This window comes from Corylus avellana, chromosome 2, assembly GCF_965113065.1.
Source record: "Corylus avellana chromosome 2, dhCorAvel1.hap1.2, whole genome shotgun sequence".
Classification (NCBI taxonomy): domain Eukaryota; kingdom Viridiplantae; phylum Streptophyta; class Magnoliopsida; order Fagales; family Betulaceae; genus Corylus; species Corylus avellana.
The window spans coordinates 16,908,713-16,922,620 of NC_142491.1; the positions used below are offsets into that span (position 1 = coordinate 16,908,713).

Below are 13,908 nucleotides of genomic sequence, written 5' to 3' on the forward strand. Positions count from 1 at the left end.
GTCCTATGAAAGTCCTGCCTTAATTACGAAACTAATATAGATGGGGAGAGCATTGAAGTTTTTAGACTACGTCCGCAATTTAAAAAAGGATGAGAGGCCACGCATAATGAAGCGGAGGTCACTAGTTTGAATCCCCCTCCCCTTTTTGTGCAGACATGTAAAAAAAAAAGAAAAAAAATGAAGGGCCAAGCAATACCTTTCTTACACGTGTCATGTGATATGGGAAGCTTATGTGAGGATGGTAAACAAGATTTTCGACCAAACAGCTCTCCATGCTTTGTGTGACAGCAGCCTTTTTCTATCCGTGTTTCATGCTAATAGACAACAGCTCCAACTGGTGACTTTGTTTCATGTGACAGAAGCAGCTGATGTTTCTTCAATCTCTGCACTTTTTGCTATGTATACAAATGAACTACTCTGTTTTTGGTTAAGTTAACCAAACAGAGCTTCACAAAAAATTTCACAGAGAGGCCATGGAAGTAAATCAAATTCTGTGCATGAATGGAGGAGAGGGAGAAACTAGCTATGCCAGTAACTCACTCATTCAAGTCTTTCTCTCTTTCTCTCTTTCTCTCTTTCTCTCGCATGCATACACCAATTTATTTTCAATGTTTTTAATCATTTGTTTCCTTATTTTTCTTTGTGTTCCTGAAAGAGGCAATGCTCGAGGCAAAGCCAATATTAGAAGAGAGCATTGTAGAGGTGTATCTAAGCAGCTCCCCTGAGTGTCTAAATGTGGCAGACTTTGGATGTTCATCTGGACCCAACACACTGTTGCTGATTTGGAAGATGATAGACAAAATCCATGCAACATGCCAAGAATTCAATCGAAAGGCACCCATGTTCCAATTTTTCCTTAATGATCTTCCAGGAAATGATTTCAATACCATTTTCAGGTCATTGCCAAGTTTCTATGAGAAACCAAAGAAAGATAAGGGAAGTGAGTTTGGGCCTTGTTTCAGTGCAGGAATGCCTGGGAACTTCTACGGGAGGCTCTTTCCTAATCATTTTCTTCATTTTGTTCATTCTTCTTGAAAAACTAATACGACTCCAAATTAAACAATCATGTGCGGAAATAAAACAGCAATCAAGAACACAAAGATTTGTTTACAAGAGGAAACCATTTAGACAATGTTCTAAATGTAAAACCTCTCCGGGGCAGCCAAACCCAAGAAATCAACTAAATCAGTAGAATAACAAGAAATATCTTAATGTCGAAGACTTACATAACCTATGCACTTGACATTCAAGTATACCAGATAAGCGACCCACTTATCTGCTACCGCAGTAGTTCTTCCAGAACATCTGGACTGTTCCTTCTACGTGATCTCCCTTCACCGGAACTCCGGTTGACTTCGATTTCTTCAGCTCTTTCTTAGCCCAAAATATCTTAAAACCTAATTAGAAATCGTAACTATACGTCTATCCATAGTTTCAAATATATACACCATGGACTTCTAGTCCAGCTAAAATACAAATTCAAATACTAACAACCTTATCTGCTACAAGGCGTCCGGACGGTTAGTAAGCTCGTCCGGACGAGAACTAGTTTCTACGTAGAAATTTCATGCAATTCACTAGGCGTCCGAACGACATGAATGACCGTTCGGACGAAACTAGGTTAAAATCACTAACACTAGTTCTCTAGAGCGGTGCGTCCGGACGTTGATGCAGACGAGACTTCAGACAAAGCTCTCGGGTTTCTTGCATAGAAATCTTGTTCAGACGGTGGTGCAGACAAGACTTCAGACGAAGCTCTTGGGTTTTCTTGCATATCAATCTCGTTCGGACGATGGTGCAGACGAGACTTCAAACGAAGCTCTCGGGTTTCTTGCATAACAATCTCGTCCGGACGATGGTGTAGACGAGACTTCAGACGAAGCTTTCTGGAAAGATTTCCTTCTTCTCGTCCGGGCGTAGTGCAGACGAGCCTTCAGACGAGACCCTGTGTAATTCACATATTTTGCTTATTTTTTGCTATCTTTCACACTGCACAATTAAACAAGCTAATTAAAACACAAATATTTTGTTCACACGAATCCAGCCAATTTAACAACTATTGAACTAACAAACTCCCCCTTTGGCTATTCGTTGACAAAATATTAAATCAATTTACTAGACAAACTTGAAATGAGAGTTTTAACATAGTTTATCATGTTTGTGAAAATTGAAACCATAAAAGCTGTAAAATAAGTTGAAGTTCTAAAACCACAAACAAAAGTTCTAAAAACACAAACAAAAACTTCACTGCACTCCCCCTTTATGTCACGAAAAACAAAGGGACTAATCTTGAGCAGGTGGATCACTTGGAAATTGCTCTTCAACAAGATTGTCTGCAACTGTGCTGGCGGCTGCAGAGGCTCCCATGAACTTGTTCTTCAAGTCATGAACATCTGTCTGCAATTGAGAGAGGATGGAAGAAAATCCTGCCATTTGAGATGTCATTGCATTCAGCTTTGTCATTACATTGTCGAGAGACACAAGGACAGATGGAGTAGCGGTGTCCGAGGGTCCAGCAGTGGCAGCAGGAACAGCAGTGTCGTCATCAAAATCCACAGTACCTCGCAATTGCATTTGACCTTTGGATCAACTCACGGTGGCTTTGCAAAAGGGACCAAGGTGCTTGATGGTTGGTTCAAAAAATGGAAACCCAGAATCTTCAATGAGTGGAACGCCTGTGACTTCTGCTATTACTTCACAAGTGACGACAATGTGTACACCCCGAAGAAATGTGACAATCTGGAGAGATTCTTCGGTGTCTGGCTGTATATCCATGTTGGCATGGAATTCCCGAACCAGATTTATAAATGGACGAACAGGGGTTGAGATGAAGTAGTTCCATTGTCACTGAGTGAAAGCCTGAGAGATGAGATTGAATGGATCCTCCTAAAGATCAGATAGATTTACCGGTCTTTCTGAAATAATAGTGCGGTCATGAAATCGATCCTGAAAAGCTGTCTTGGCTGACTTGTTCCGAAATTGAAAGCCAATATCAGGTCTTGAAGGAGGGACGGGAGAAGCAGCCTCCATTGTCTTTCTCTTTTGGGCCTTGGTCTTTGTGCGGATGGGTAATTTTCTTGAAGATGGAGATCCACTCGCCATAGCCTACACACATGAATCCATATTGTATATTACCAACACAAATAACCGAAAATGGAGTACATGAAAGTTCAACATGCATAAACATATCAAATGTTGGGAAATGAATAAGAAAGACATGTTTTGAACCAAAATCAATGCCATTCAGACAATTTGTCAAACACTTGGTGGGCAAGAAAAAAATTTTGATGTACAAATGTGGTTCCCAAGTGAATACCCATCCTAAATACATTTGACTGGAACTCAATTTCCAGTGCTGCCAATCTTAGGACACTACTTAACATAGAAATAAACACAAATCAACCAAACCAAACACACAATGTAAACCCTAATTTCGGCAGTTTGATGAAAGAAAAAAAAGAAACAAATGACTGAAATTACTTGTGCCGAGTAATGTAAACGGGAGCAGATCAAACTATATTTGGGAGTTTTGGAGTGGAGAGTGATCCACACAAGTGCAATGGAGAGACGTAGAGAAGAGAGAAAATGGGGAAAACAAACACCAAATAATCAAAGTGAGACAGACAGACCAGTTCGCGGGATTTTAAAAAAATGTGTTTGTCACGATCTCGTCCGGATGAGCTCATTTAGCGTCCGGACGAGGCTTATGAACTTGCAGTTTCAATACTGACCAGATTACATTCTTTCTCCCCCTGGATGCCAAACCTGGAGCACAGAGCACAGAGCATTTGTGACAAAATAGCATGTAATGTACATGATTTCATTTAAAAAATGAAATCACGTGGGCATTGAGACACAATTTGAGCAGACACATACACGATTCAAGACTTTATGAATATTAACTAGCCAATGGGACAATTATACTCATGCTGAAAAGTGAAGTGTGTGAGAGACCAGTCAAAGTTTAAGATAGATGAAAAAACTACAAAAAAACTTTGCATGTAATGACGGAAACAAAAACTCGGTTAAAGGCAAACCTTATAATGCTAAGGCCTAGAATCCCTCATCCAAAACATCATTTTATAGAGCACGCATTAGGTTATTTCAAATCCTTTAGCAACAGTATTTTTCCGTAATGATTTGGTCACTGACTTTTTCTATAGGGATTCTTTTAACATAAATGACATAGAACCTTGAAGTTCAAAATTGCTCTTTTAGAGTTATGCCATATAGCTTTGTGCACAACAATGCAGGAGTTTTTAGGATATATGTTCAACTAGTGAATTGGTCAATTTTAACCGAGTCTTTGAACCATACATCACCTACAATGTGACCTTTAACCCTTTTTCACAGTCTTAAAATGTAGACAGACTCTAAATTGTGCGTGATCAGTATAAACCAAATCCCACATGAAAAGCTACATAATCATTCATCAAGTTCATGCAATAAATAAAAGCTCAAAGAGTGCCTTGTGCCAAATAGATCCATTTGCAAATGACTGGACATGACTTCACATGAGATTTTGAAATGTTATGGTCATAAGCACATAGAACCAGTACAAAGCATTCAAGAAAAAAATGAGGTAAAGGAAAAAAAAAACTTAAAAAACTGGACATAAACAAAAAAAACTAAAGAATAAGAATTTTTCTTTTACCCTTTTTTTTATTTTTTTTTTATTTTTTTATTGAATTGACAAATGAAGCAGCAAATTAAAACAAAATGAAGAGGTGGAGAGAAAAAAATTAACAGAAGTAACTTTGGCACTAGGAAAAAAAAATTTCAACATAAGAACTATCCTAGATATGCAAAGTTATAGATTATGCCATACTACATAACCAATTGCATTCCTGAGATACTCAAACCTAGATGCATCTAAAGGTTTGGTAAATAGATCAGCCAATTGGTTTTCAGTAGACACATAAGCAAGAGATACCACCTGATTTTCTACCAAGTCACGGATGAAATGATGACGAATGTCTATGTGCTTGGTTCGAGAGTGTTGAACTGGATTCTTCGATATGTTGATGGCACTTGTATTGTCACAGTAGATACTCATCATTGCTTGAGTAAATCCAAAATCGGCTAGGAGTTGTTTCATCCAAATCAACTGTGTGCAGCAGCTCCCCGCAGCTATGTATTCTGCCTCGGCAGTGGATAAAGCGATTGAATTTTGTTTCTTGCTCATCCATGCCACCATATTCGTGCTGACATAAAAACATCCTCCAGAGGTGCTTTTTCGATCATCCGCATTTCCAGCCCAGTCTGCGTCGGAGTAACCTGCAAGTTCTAGATTTGTATCTCTAGAAAAACAAACACCAAAGTTAGCAGTTGCATTTACATATCGCAGTATACGTTTGACTGCTGTCATGTGAGATTCCTTTGGGTTGGCTTGAAATCTTGCACATACCCCTACACTGAATGATAGATCAGGTCTGCTGGCTGTGAGATAGAGGAGGCTCCCAATCATGCCTTGATACATCGTTTGATCAACGGATTTTCCAAACAAATCAGTACTTAGCTTGACACTTGTGCTCATAGGAGTGCGAGCATGACTTTTGCCGTCCATGCCAAATCTTTTGACCAGATCTTTAGCATACTTGGTTTGTGAGACATAAATACCTTTGCTGGATTGCTTAATTTGAAACCCCAAAAAGTAATTCAACTCCCCAATCAAACTCATTTCAAACTCTTTCTTCATTTCCTCAGAGAAAGTGTGTGCCTGAGCATTAATCGTTGCACCGAAAATGATGTCGTCAACATAGATCTGCGCAATTAACTTGTGCTCACCTTTTCTCCGAATGAATAAGGTCCGATCAGCCTGTCCTCGGATGAAACCTTGATTGAGAAGATATGTAGTGAGCCGTTCATACCATGCTCGCGGGGCTTGCTTGAGTCCATAAAGAGCTTTCTTGAGTTTATAGACATGATGAGGAAATTGATGATCTTGAAAGCCTTTAGGTTGCTCTACATATACTTCTTCCTAGAGATTTCCATTCAAAAATGCACTTTTGACATCCATGTGATATAATTTAATCTTGAGAAAATACTTAGCAGAATTCTAATGGATTCCAACCTTGCAACAGGAGCAAAGGTTTCATCAAAATCAACTCCTTCAACTTGAGTATATCCTTGAGCTACTAGTCGAGCCTTATTGCGCACCACAGTACCATGCTCATCAGATTTGTTCTTGAAAATCCACTTTGTGCCAATGACATTGTGATCTGTTGGCCTTGGTACCAGAATCCATACATCATTTCGGGTGAATTGGTTCAGCTCGTCATGCATGGCAGTTACCCAGCTTTCATCTTCAAGTGCTTCAGTAACTTTTTTGGGTTCCAGTTGAGATAAATAGCAGGAATATGACATTTGATTAACTACCTTGTTTCTCAGTCGTCTACCTTCATTAACAGTGCCCAACAAATTTTCTGGAGGATGATTGAGCTTAACCCGAGAGGAAGGTTCTTTGGTTATGATATCCGGATGTGGGGACTGAGGTGTTTCTCTGACTTCTTCAGTTTGAGATGTTTCTCTAACTTCATCAACTTGAGGTGAGTGCCTAATATCCTCAGCGGTATATGATCCAGTGGTTTCATTAATATCAGGAATGTCTTCAGAGATGCCATTTCCTTGATTTTTAACTTCAACTTGCTCCCCCTCAATTTGATCAGTGATCGATTCATCATCAATTACAACATTAATCGATTCCATACCCACTTTGTCCTGGTATTGTATACTCGACTAGCTCGACCAGTGGTGGAGTATCCAAGAAAAATCCCTACATCACTCTTGGCTTCAAACTTCCCCAGGCTTTCTCTATCACGGAGAATATAGCACTTGCTCCCAAACACTCGGAAGTACTTCACTGTTGGCTTCTTCCCTCTCCAAAGTTCATATGGAGTTTTGTCTCTTGTGGGGCGGAGAAACACACGATTTATGATATGACATGTTGTGTGAACGGCTTCTCCCCAGAAATGTTGAGCTAATTGTTTAGAGTGGATCATGACCCGAGCCATTTCTTGAATCACTCTATTTTTTCGTTCAACGACCCCATTCTGTTGCGGAGTAATAGGAGAAGAAAACTTCTGTTTAATTCCAAAATTTTTGCAGAATTCTTCAAAACTGGAATTTTCAAACTCTCTGCCATGATCGCTTCTAATTCTCTGTATAGAGCAGTCTTGTTCAACTTGTATCCTTTTAAATAAAAAAAAGTGGTTTGATCAAATGCTTCTGATTTCTCTTTAAGTAAACTGATCCAGGTGTACCGTGAGTAATCATCCACAATCACTAGAATGTATTTCTTTCCCCCCAAGCTGGCAGTCCGTGTCGGACCCATAAGATCCATGTGAAGAAGCTCCAAGTTTTTCTTATGTGGATTTCTTGTTTGCTTACCTAGCTGACATGGTCCACATTTTCCTTTCTCCAAATAGTTGATTTTGGGTAAATCATTAATAGCTTCTTTCTTAGCTATCTTAACTAGATCATGATAATTCAAATGTCCCAACAGCTAATGCCACAATTCTCCAATGTCTAGAGAAACTTTGTAACATTTAGTCTGCATGGTTGGAGAGATACCATAGCAATTATCGGATGTCCGATCTCCTCCCATTAACCACTTTCCTTGAGCATCGAATATGCTACATTCTTTCTTTGAGAATTGCACTACAAGATCATTGTCACAAAATTGACTGATACTCAGAAGATTTTCTTTGAGCCCTTCCACATATAGCACGTCTTGAGGAGAAGGTACACCAGGAATTTCCACAGTCCCTTGACCTATTACCTTAGACTTACTGCCATCCCCATAGGTAATGTTTCCACTTCTGCCTTCTTTGAGCTCCTTAAACAATGTCTTGTCACCTGTCATATGTCGAGAACATGCACTATCCAAATACCACAAACATGAATTAAGCACACTTAAGGCAATATGAACAACCAGACGTAGATTATCTTTCTTTTTAACCCAAACTTGATTTTTCTGAACTTTATCAGTGGTAAGAGGAAAATTTTTCAAATCAGAACAATTAGATAGAGTAGCTAATTTTTCACTAATAAGTTTTACTTGAGCAGTTAACACCATCAATTGTTTGCCAATCCCAGGTTCATCTTTCCTACGAACATTTTGTGTGGACCATGGTTGTTTTGCTCTAAGCTGAAAACAGTTTGGACGAGTATGTCCAATGATTCCACAGTAATGACAGGTGGGAATGAACTTAGATTCAGACACTTTCTTTTGAGGAATTTTGAACTGAACTTTTCTATTCCTATCCAGAGACATATCTTTAGGTAAACACCCAGACTCAGTATCTACTTCTTTCATCTTGGATTTAACAAACATAATTTTTGAAGTAGAAGCAACATTTGATTTCGAAGGTACAAACTTCTCAAAACCTAATCCAGACCTATCATTTGAAGATTTTTGATCATGTAACATCTTATCAAGTTTAACACTTGAAAATTTGTTAAGGTGACTTTTTGACTCATTCAACTCTTTTTCTAGGAACCTAATTTTTTCAATTAAGTTTTCATTCTCTGTCTCTACTTCTTTCAGTCTCTTCACATTCTTTTTATTCAGCTGACTCAGATTATTAAACTCCTGAAACATTTGATTATAAGCAGTTTGTAGATCATACTCATTATCAGATTCATATTCAGAAACATCTTGCACACCTGAGGTATATGACTGATTATCATATGAAGCAGTAAAGGCTAAGTAGTTAATATTTTCTTCTTCATCTTCTTCAGAGTCATCATTATCTGACTCATTACTTTGAGTCACATTAAATGCCTTACCTTTAGACTTTTTCAAATTCTCACAATCAACACGGATATGACCAATACCTCCACACTCATGACACTTACGACCATGAGGAACTTTGTCTTTCTGATCAAAGACATTTCTGTCTTGGGAGTTTTCTCTACCTTCATGTCTAGCATTCACAGGTTTTTTATGATCCCTACCTTTAAAATTCTCAAATCTAGGTTTGAAAAATTTTCGAAACTTCCTAACAATCAAGGCAATTTTTTCATCATCTCCTGAATCCTCAATGGATGAATCTCTAGATTTTTTTTTAGGAGTTTTGATCTTGAGAGCAACATTTTTTGAGGTTTTTGACTGGGGTAACAAAAGCTCAAAGGTTTGCAGGGAACCTACAAGTTCCTCCACTCTCATTTTTTCTAGATCTTTACTCTGTTGTATGGCTGCAATCTGGGGAATAAACTTAGCAGGTAAAGATCTCAAAATTTTCTTGATTATTTTAGCATTAGACATTTTCTTTCCTAAATTTATAGTATTGTTTCTAATGACGCTAAGTTTAGAATAAAATTCATCAAATGTCTCATCCTCTTGCATCCTAATCTCTTCAAATTTTGAAACCAACATCTGAAGTTTTGAAGCTTTAACAACTTGAGTTCCTTCATGAGTAATTTCCAATGTTTCCCATGCTTCTTTAGCTATCGCACATCGAGAAATTCTTGAGAATTCTTCGATGGAGATAGATGTGAATATGGAATTTAAAGCTTTGTCATTTGCAGAAGAGTCATTCTTTTCATTCGTAGTCCATTCAGCAATTGCTTTAACCGGAGGAGTCCATCCAGTTTCAACAATGTCCCAAACATCTACGGATTTGAGATATGCTCTCATACGGATTTTCCAAAAAGAATAATTTGATCTGTCAAAAACGGGAAGAGAATTTGGTGCAACAGTATGAGACATTTTATGAGGAGTCTAGGATCACACTTAGGAAATAAATCCAAACAAGTGAACCCGCTCTGATACCAATTGAAAAACTAATACGACTCCAAATTAAACAATCATGTGCGGAAATAAAACAACAATCAAGAACACAAAGATTTGTTTACGAAGAGGAAACCATTTAGACAACATTCTAAATGTAAAACCTCTCAGGAGCAGCCAAACACAAGAAATCAACTAAATCAGTAGAATAACAAGAAATATCTTAATGTCGAAGACTTACATAACCTATGCACTTGACATTCAAGTATACTAGATAAGCGACCCACTTATCTGCTACCGCAGTAGTTCTTCCAAAACATCTGGATTGTTCCTTCTACGTGATCTCCTTTCACCGGAACTCCGGTTGACTTCGATTTCTTCAGCTCTTTCTTAGCCCAAAATATCTTAAAACCTAATTAGAAATCGTAACTATACATCTATGCATAGTTTCAAATATATAGACCATGGACTCCTAGTCCAGCTAAAATACAAATTCAAATACTAACAACCTTATCTGCTACAAGGCGTCCGGACGGTTAGTAAGCTCGTCCGGACGAGAACTAGTTTCTACGTAGAAATTTCATGCAATGCACTAGGCGTCCTAACGACATGAATGACCATTCGGATGAAACTAGGTTAAAATCGCTAACACTAGTTCTCTAGAGCGGCGCGTCCGGACGTTGATGCAAACGAGACTTCAGACGAAGCTCTCGAGTTTCTTGCATAGCAATCTCGTTCGGATGGTGGTGCAGACGAGACTTCAGACGAAGCTCTCGGGTTTTCTTGCATATCAATCACGTCCGGACGATGGTGCAGACGAGACTTCAGACAAAGCTCTCGGGTTTCTTGCATAACAATCTCGTCCGGATGATGGTGCAAACGAGACTTCAGACGAAGCTTTCTAGAAAGATTTCCTTCTTCTTGTTCGGACGTAGTGCAGACGAGCCTTCAGACGAGACCCTGTGTGATTCACATATTTTGCTTATTTTTTGCTATCTTTCACACTGCACAATTAAACAAGCTAATTAAAACACAAATATTTTGTTCACACAAATCCAGCTAATTTAACAACTCTTGAACTAACACTTCTTACTGTCTTCATTGGCGTTCCCAGGTTACCAATTTTCACCTTCCCAGATATTACAAGTATATAAAATATAAATATCTTTTAAGTATCATCTTTGGAAAACTTTGCCTTTTAAAACTGCCCAGTATTGGCGAATTTATGAGGGTGTTATTGTTTCAAAACTGGTCAGCTCTTTGGCTTGCTCCAAACACAACTTTGATGGTGTCATTTCTTGGTCTATTGACCAAGATCTAGAGGACCAGGCCCTTTTTTGGCACATTTCCTATTTGTTTCTATTTTCTGCATGGTATTGATGTTTTGGGTTTGTTGTTGGTAGGGGTGGTCGATTATCGACCGCCTACCGACCGAGAACCGATCAACACCGCTTAACTGATGGCCGGTAGGCGGTAGACTTTTTCTATTTCTGACAATCTCGGTTCGGTAGGCGGAATAACATTTTATAACCAAACCGACACTGACCGGCTTTGCCGACCAATTTTTCATTTCTTTGCTTACCGAACCGACATTACTGACCGCCATTCGGTAATGGAACAAAAAGTTGGTGGAATAAGTCGATGAAAATTTCGACTTTATCGACAATGACGGTGAGAAATGCAAAACCCCATTTTCGTAACCGAATTATCCGACTCCCACCCCTAGTTGTTGGGGAACCCAACGCTTTTTCGGTTTTTTGATTCCTTATACCCTAATCTTATTTGCTTAGGAAAAAAAAAAAAAAAAACAATTTTCCATTACTCAATTGACAATGAGTCTTTAATGGGATGCTATCCTGTAAATATTTTACGGTTAAATTACCATTTATATCAAAAATCAAATAATACAAAATGAAAACTAAAATTATCACCAACCCTGGTTCATCTACTTCTCAAATACCGAGAAATAAGTGACAAATTTATAAACTAGGTTTTAGAAAATTTCTATCCATACCAAACAACACAAAATGAAATATGAGGTTATAAATAACAGCCACAACAAAGTTGAAACTCATAACTTTTTTCTGATACTACATTAAATCATTATTTATCTCAAAAACTTAAGTTGATAATAATATGTTAATTTAATCATTTAATTAATATTTTAACATTTAGAGGTCCCTGATGAGCTTGTCTGAGAATTAGGGATTCCATTAAACAAAGGGAACATTCATATAGCAAAGACAAGCCCCCATAGTGTGCTTAAAGCGTCTTTGGATCTTTTCAAGAGGGATTTCATATCATTTCTGAGATCATGTGCGCAAGAGATGGTCCCTGGTGGTCACATGGTCCTTACCTTTCAAGCTATGGGCAGTAACAGGAAAGCTGATTCTTCTAGCAACAAGAACTGCACCATCTGGGAGTTATTAGGAATCACCCTAAATGACATGTTTCTAGAGGTACAGAAAACTCTTTTTCTTTATTTCTTTCACTTTTTGACACGAAATTAGCAGATTCTAGTTAAGAGATATGAATTGTCTAATTAAATGGATATGTTATGATTAACCTATATAGTCTTATATATGCCTCGACATGACCCGAACTTTTACACTCGACATAGGGACTAACAATTTTTGACACTACCTACAACCCAAGACAAACCCAATACAAAATAAGCCAGTTAGGGTTGAGTTTGATCCTTTTAATTAAGTGAGTTAGATTAGATTTGACGTATATAGTCTTATATTCATGCATCGATACAGCCCGAATATGTTAAAGTATTGATTAAATGAATAAAATTTATATCTCTTCCTAAAAGCTTAATATTTTGAGATAAATGGTAATTTAACATAGTATCAAAGTTAAAGGTCATGAATTCGAACCTTGACTCATCACCTATTAAAATGAGTTTGAACTCACATATGAGGGAGAATGTTAAAGTATTGATTAAATAATTAAATTCATCTTTTCCTATTGGCTTAAGCTTTTGGGATAAGTAGTGATTTAACAGAACCCGACCAAACACGAATTGTCACCCTTAGCATGCACTAGTGTTCTTGCTTCTATCTAGGGGTCATCATAATGTCCTTACCATTATCTATTAATCCTATCTAGGGAAAAGCTGAAGAGGCAAAATTGGACAGGTTCAATCTGCCATTTTATGCACCTACTGTAGAAGAAGTTAGGGATGTGATTCAAACAGAAGGATCCTTCAACATTCAACGATTGGAAACATTTGAAGTGGACTGGGATTCTAACATGGATGACAGTAACAAAAGCTTTGGGTCTGATAAACCCACTAGAGGAAAGTATGTGGCTATGAGCATAAGGGTGGTTGCAGAGCCAATTCTGGCAAGTTGTTTTGGAGAAGAGATCATGGATGATTTGTTTGACATGTTTTCCAACAACCTTGAAGAATACTTGGAGGTTGAGGAAGGCAAGTACACGAACATGATCATTTCCATGAATAAGGGATGAATGTTCTCCAGCTCCTCCTAAAAGAATTTTATGATCTGCATAACATTTCATGTTTCTCAAGAAGTCCATCAATCTAGAAGAAATTCAATTATCTGAAAATGTAATTGTTCTTGCAATTCCAAAAGTAACATAGTGTGTGTGCTGCTATTCATTTTGTATTTCATACACCCTCACCTGCATGTTTTAACTTATATTTCTGTAAAGCAGCTTCTATGTTTTTTGAAATAAAGTCCAGGGTAAGAGTCCATAGTCTGAATTTCTGATCATATCTTTTAAAGGAACTTCTGTATATATGCGTGACGGTGCCCATGGAATACAGGCAAAGAGGTGGAAGTAGAATTTTAGGTTTAGAGGAATTAGGGTAAAAATTGGGATACGACGTAGTTCCACTCCTAATCGCGGGCTTGTTTTGGTTTTCCGCTCTTCATTCCCTCTATATGACAATCATGCACCAAATGCACAGTTGGAGAATGAGTGCCAAAGTGTTTGCAACCCAATGAGACAATGTGGATAAGCCAATCACACAAAGACAATGCACACTCTTTGGAAGAATCTAAGAAAGTTCCTGTTGTTTGGGGTACTTCTCTTAATTCTAATGATGTAGTAGGTGTGTAGTAGGTAGTTTCATTTCAGTATTGTCGCTTCAAATTGTCTCTTGTGGTGGCCAATCCAAATTCTAAAAGGTCCACCATTTATTG

General features: G+C 38.0%; 1 pseudogene; it reads left to right on the forward strand.

Annotated features, from left to right (window-relative positions):
- The first annotated feature begins 473 nt into the window (after window positions 1-473).
- LOC132170709 (S-adenosyl-methionine 4-1-methyl-2-pyrrolidinyl-3-oxobutanic acid methyltransferase-like) lies at window positions 474-13,210 on the forward strand (annotated as a pseudogene).
- The last annotated feature ends 698 nt before the right edge of the window (window positions 13,211-13,908 follow it).